The 6586-nt window shown below is 35.6% G+C and overlaps 1 long non-coding RNA gene across 1 annotated transcript; it reads right to left on the reverse strand.

Moving 5' to 3' along the window:
* Positions 1-503: 503 nt before the first annotated feature.
* On the reverse strand, positions 504-6580 carry LOC115948035. The gene is made up of 2 exons (XR_004081902.1): positions 5905-6580; positions 504-3607 (listed from the first exon to the last, which is right to left on the reverse strand). It is a non-coding gene; the product is annotated as an uncharacterized LOC115948035 (long non-coding RNA).
* Between the last annotated feature and the right edge of the window lie 6 nt (positions 6581-6586).

Consider the following 6586-nt stretch of genomic DNA (forward strand, 5'->3'; position numbering starts at 1 on the left):
GACAAGTAGGGACATGGAAAACACTCCTTAATCGCCTGAAAAATAAAAGCCTGATGTAGTGCCTTTCCTATTGATTTGAACAGACAACAGATCAGAGCCATCACATACAATCCCTAGGATGTTCCACTATGAAGGCTCTTTTATTCCTCCTGACATCAGGGAAAAATTATTATCTCTTTGAAAAAATAGGATACCAAATAAAATAAAACAAAAAAAAAATCATATTATTATTAGATGTGTACAAAAGTAACTTCTAATTAACCATCGCTAAGCTACAACTTGCTCTGTACAATTTGCATAAAACCCAATGATAGACTTGTAAGTGAAATAAAATGCCTACAGAATAAGATGCACAGCTTTGATTCCTTGCAAGGAGAAAGTGAATAAGGTGCTTGAAAAAGTATTAAATACAGAAGAAAAAGCTCTGTTTTAACAAGGGGAAATACCTTGTTATTCACATTCCCTTTGGTAGTAGTTATTCTGAGTATCCGTTAACACGTGACTACAAATATTTATAAGTTTATTCATATCTCACTTTTACAAGATGTACATTCATATCATATGATTCAACATAATACACTCCAAAAAATGGAACTCAACATGTCTGGTGAATTCATGTAGGAGCATGCTGGTATAGTCAAGACCTAAAAAAAGGTTGTTTGCTTGTTTCTTTTTCTATTCCACAATAGCAAAGGGGTACAACCTTTTAAGATGAGTTAGGTTTGAATGCTTTTTTGTTTGTTTGTTTCATTTTAGCAATCCCTGAAATGTCTGTAAATCAGACACACTGTGAGTACATAACCAAAATAATGCTATGGTACTGCAAATCATACTGGCTGCTCATACTTCTGCAAAAGCAACAGGGTTTTAAAATATAAAAATAAATGCCAAGCATTGTCAAATTTATACTCAACATAATTAAAATAATACACATTTAGAATTTTCAAACAAAAAATAAATAAAACATCCACATACATTAATACAAAGAAACAGAGATATTTGCCTGTCTTTGATGTAATTAATACACACCATAAGCCTAGATTCATGAAAGTATTGTCTTTCAATAAATATCTTCAGCTTCAAAATCTGATATTTTCTACATTCTTCAACTGATTTTAGTTATATATCAATTTTCAATATAAGGTGTATGTACTACATTATGTTTCAATTATTTTTTGGAAATCAGCAAATTTACTAAAATTAGGAACCAACTTTTAGCACCAAATCTGTCTAACAGAAAGAATTTGAGGGATATCTGGCATCACCCCCCTTTTGAAGAATGCCTCAAACACCAAAGCCTGTGGCCTTCTACTGACCCGGCTAGAAAAGCCAGCCAGCAAAAATAACCAATACCAAATTAGCCACAGCATTACATTGACAGGACCCACATTGTACCTTTTAAAGAAGTGAATTTAGAGATGCCATTTCACAAGCACGAGGCACAAAGCAGAAGGCTCTATTTGCCTCTGAAGGAGAAGAGATCACACTCTGTAGCACATCGCACTTATTTTTATTTTTTGTTTTAGTTTCCAAGCAATACCAGGCCTTCTCCAGCCCTATCACATCTAACTGCAATCAGTAGAGATTTTCAAAGGACTAAATGAGAAGCTGTTGCCGTCTTATCCACAGCTGTTTGAAAACTTTTTTGCCATGAAAATGCTGTCACGTCAGGGAAAGAAAACAACATAATGGGGTGAGAAGGTTGCTTACGGATGAAGAGTGGGGCACTTCAACCATCCTTTTTAAACAGGAACACAAAAAATTTCCAACCATATTGGCTCTGTGCACTTTATAGAGTTGTGTAAAATTAGCATTAACAAGAACACCACCTGGATCATTAGATATTAGTTATTATAAAAATAAACACATTTCTAAGAAAGACATGTCATCTCTTTTTCCTATACTTTAAAAGTTTTCCTCAAACTGAAGGGGAAAAAAAACCTGCCATCTCCAAAGCAATAATGCTTCTGAAAACTAAAATTATCTGTCTTTAAAAAAAATTACTTTGCCTAGCACATTTAAACAAGCAGAAAACATGCGTATTTTTTGTCACAAAAAAAAATCCATAACCTGGGCTTGCCTTAGGGACCTGGATTTCTGTACTACTACATGTCTATTTGATTTGAGTCAACAGTCCCAATATGTCAATGTTATGTCAATTCAAAATCATGTCTTATTATTATTTTATAGGCAAACATAGGACTAAAAGACATAGCAGATAAAGCATGCAAAGAATTGACATCTGTACACTTGGTCTGTGTGAAAAATTTATAGAAGGGGAAGTTGGAAATCAGAGTTTCCTAGCAATTTGTGCATGCTGTTGGGAATTTGAAAATTTGGTTTTAGTCTTAGCACTGACACAACTCGGCCCCATTGAGTCATAAACAAAATTCCCACTGACAGACAGGGTCAGAGAATTGGACAGTAACTTCATGTTCTGTGGAAATAACTTACAGGCACATTCTGACACTCCAAAACACATTCAAAGTGCCCTTTAAAACTTTTGCTGAAGTCGGATACAGAGTTTAAATTTCAAGGAGCCCTGGCTATCTGAAAGGTTGTCTACCACCACAAAGCTCATGTCAGATAATGATCTGGGGGACGCTGCTACATTACAAAAACAAAAGTAATCATACTCACTGCTGACAATGGGTGATGGAACATGGCCCTTCATTTATATTCCTTAATTTCTACAAAAATGGGGACAATAATCTTGCCTAGTTCATAATGGGTGAGGATTAAATAATAGACATTTATACAGTGTTTTGCAAATGAACGTTATATAAGTGCTAAGTATTATGATATTAACCAAAATATCACTACATCTATATGACCCTACAAAGCAAAAAAACTTTCAGTATAGTTTTTTTCACATATTTCCAAGTCAATAAAAATCAGCCAGGGAGTCAACTGGCTATTTTGGTACAAATGAATGAAGCATTTTAACTTATTTGACAGTCTTTAAAAAAACCAGAATCTATTATTAATCAATTCTTTCCATTATGAAGGGGCCCATTCTAGGCATGATGCCTTTTTTATAGTCTTGCTTATAAACATCATTATTCATTCGGCATTCATTCCAGTTATTTTTCAAATACCATACAAATCTTCTGAGAAAGATTCTTTAGCAATACACATATGCTAAATGGAGGCCTCCTCCAAGGAAATTCTGCTCAGTGGTTGCTGTTTTGATGATCTTGGAAATCCCACTTCTCAAATCAAAGATTACAGAAAGATCAGGCTGGATGATGGTGAACAGTAAATGAGGTTTGGCATGCCTGAGAATCTCAAACAATTACGATACTTTTAAACTTTAATAAGCACCTCAGGACCATGACTATGTTATCTTCAACCTCCAACCTACTTAAAACAACAATTAAAAATAAAAACAAAACAAACAAACAAACAAACAGAGACCACACATTAACAGAGATGGAGTAGATGCTTTGGTCCAAATCCCAACTTATATGGATCACTGGAGCTCCACATGATGAATGGAGCCACAGTGACTTACACTTAGAGAAAAGTCCAGTCCAGTACATGGTAGGCCAGGTAGGATGCCTCATTTCTTCCCAGTGATGTAAAGATGACAAGAAGAGCAGGTCACCTGTGCGTATCATCCAAAACAAGGCAAAGCTTTTACACCCCCAGCAATGCAAGTGGCCCATTCAAGAAAGCAAAGCAGAACCAGTTTTGGCAACAACTCCTACACAGTGCAGCTTTTCATTTCCTTTCATGCTAAACGAAAAGCAAGAGCAGCATGAATCACCCTGGTAGATTCCCAGCAGCACCCTGCCCCACTCCCCAGGCTGAACTGTGGTACCTCCTTCAAAGCATCCTAAGTTGATAAATCTTTCCACTTTCTTCCCTTCTGTGGTAGAGAGTGAGACTGTCCTTGAGACATCCATTGAAAGCACTCAGAAAAAAAGGTAAGAATATTTCATTCTGGAAAGATGTATGCTACACTACCAGCCTTGTTTCATCTTAGCAGGGAACTGTATTCATGTTGCCACTGTGTTTTGAATACCATAAAGAAGTAAAATTTCTGAGAGAAATGTACAGGCTTTTTTGCTGTGTTTGTATCTAGTAGAACAACAAAGGCAGAAAGTTATTCCTTCCCATACAATGCGGATGCATACTGTACGTGTATCCTGTAACACTCTGAGATTGGTAGCACTTCTCAGCATCTCACCTGGATGAGAAAATTCACATCCCAAACCTACAACTTCAACAAGTTCACTCTACGGAATTATTTGAGGGTAAAAATCACTCCTTTCTGAAAATCCTGCATTGTTTTGCAGGACTGCAAATTAAACATGTAAGCCTCTCTCAAATCCTCAGAAGAGGATTTGAAAGGCTAACAATTAGATTAGAGGTACAGATAACAAGCAGTCCCCATTCAGTCGATACCTTTATGACTTTGGTCTTCAACACTGTGTATCTAACTCTCCTTCAATGGCTGTGGGTGTCCAGTACAACAGGTTACTTACTTTAGCCTAAACCATCTTTGTACTAATGATTATTATTTTTCAGATCTGCATTTTAGAAGTGCTAGAACCACTCCAAATGTTTCTCATTCTAGCCAGAATTTCATGCATCATCATGAATAACATTTTACTTTCCAGACAATGTTTTGTTTCAATAAGAAATTGTTAGTTGCCTGAGATTTAGTCTGTATTTCTCAGCAACAAGTATTCATATTCTACCTTCATATTTTGGCCTTGCTTTAAAAAGGTACTAGACTTTCACAGAGAGGTAAAAAAAACAGGCAACTTTTATCAGCCCCAGCAAATTGAAGACATTAACTACTTCTCACATAATAAATAGAAGGGAAATGGCACAATTTTGATGTTCCAGAAATTTTGTTTGTTAGAAAATATCAAAATTTGAAGGAGAAAAAAAAAACCAAAACACAAAAAAGAAGAAAAGTCTCTAAAAATTTTCCTAAGCATGAATTTTTGTCCTACAGTAATATTTTGGATTTGATAAATATCAGCAAAAGCCAAAACTAGTAATGGATTGCTAAATGAGACATAAAAAGCAGGCCTAATAATGGTGCTATTCAGAGGATAACCTTCCATCAACACAGACCTTGGTAGTGAAGGCAACAAATAACTATCTTGTTAGATGAAGACAAGACCACTATTTGTACCTTCCTCTCTCCTCCCCAGCAAAAAAATTTTTTAAAAACCCACACCCAATTAGAAGTGAGTAACAGAAAAAAGTAAAACTGGGGAGGAGAGTCAGTAAATCCAGACACTTTGGTAATATAATTTAAAGGACTTCCCTGCTCTCCATCCTTGCTGGATTTGTAGTAGTTTCTTTGCTTAAGCATTAGCTTAATACTTGGTGTCCAATCACAGGCAAAAATTAAAATGGCCAAATATTGAACTTGTCCTCTTCTACAGAACACTTCTATGGGTTGTTTTAACTTGTTTGGGTTTGTTGTTGTTTTGCTTTTTTACCTAAAATCGTGTGAAAGTGTCATACAGATTTTTCAGCTTGCTTCTGAGAAATATGGCACATTAAGTTGACTAGAAATCATAGTGTCGCCCTCTTCCCATATGTGATACATATAACTTTATCCTTCCTAGAAGACTCAGACTGTCATTTTGGCAAGGAGCTGCAATGCACCAGTCTGAGCATAAAGGATTTAAGTTATGGATCTTGCAGAATTGGTTAATAACGGAATAAGAACGGCTATTTTTTTTAATCTATAATATTTACAGTATTGCACTTTACTGCACTTAATTGCATTTCACTAAAATTAATGCTGCATCAGTATTATGCCTTAAAACCATATGTCCATCTTTGTTGTATAATTCATTATTTCTACGTCCTGTAAAACAGTGAGATTCTGATTCAAAGATCTAGGCATTTGAGGGGAAAAAATGAAAAACTGACCTGTTTCTATGGCACAATACATCTCTTTGAGTTCACATAATTCTGGCAAACAGGTGCATTTCTGAGTGTTCCCATCTTTCAAGTTATCGCTAACAATTAGTAAATTCTAGTCTCTTTTTTTTTCTCCTTTCAAAGGACATAGCCATTTGAGACACACTTTTTTGTTATTGCTGCTCTTTTTTTTTTTAGGAAAGAAAAGAAGGAAAATAAAACTCTGCCTTGCCTCAGATCTGAAATTCCACATTTAAATTCAAACCAGTTCTGCAGCAGCAGCAGCTCCTCAGTGATGGAAGAGATTCATGGCAGTGAAATAATACTGTTGGCAACAAAGAAATGTCATCTTTAATGGAGACCAGCCCCAAGGATTTATTATTTATTATTATTACTATTTGTTTTGTTTAGTTTTGTTCTAATATATTTCTGATCTTCAAAACGTGTTTAGTTTGACACATGCACAAGGTAGCAAAACTGACAGCAGCAGATGACGTTATGCCGGAGCGATCACTTTTGCCAGGGTCAAAAATCCAAAGTGTCCCCAATGTTCACAGATTAACATAATTTAGAGATCGTTTCCTTTTTTTTTTTTTTTTTCTCTTTTTGTGATTTTTTTTAACTCTCTTTTCTCTTTCCTCCCACCTACTTTGTCCTCCGAGGAGTCTCTGACTGGCGGGTGCGTGTTTGC

The sequence above is a fragment of the Geospiza fortis genome, unplaced genomic scaffold, assembly GCF_000277835.1.
Source record: "Geospiza fortis unplaced genomic scaffold, GeoFor_1.0 scaffold366, whole genome shotgun sequence".
Taxonomy (NCBI): domain Eukaryota; kingdom Metazoa; phylum Chordata; class Aves; order Passeriformes; family Thraupidae; genus Geospiza; species Geospiza fortis.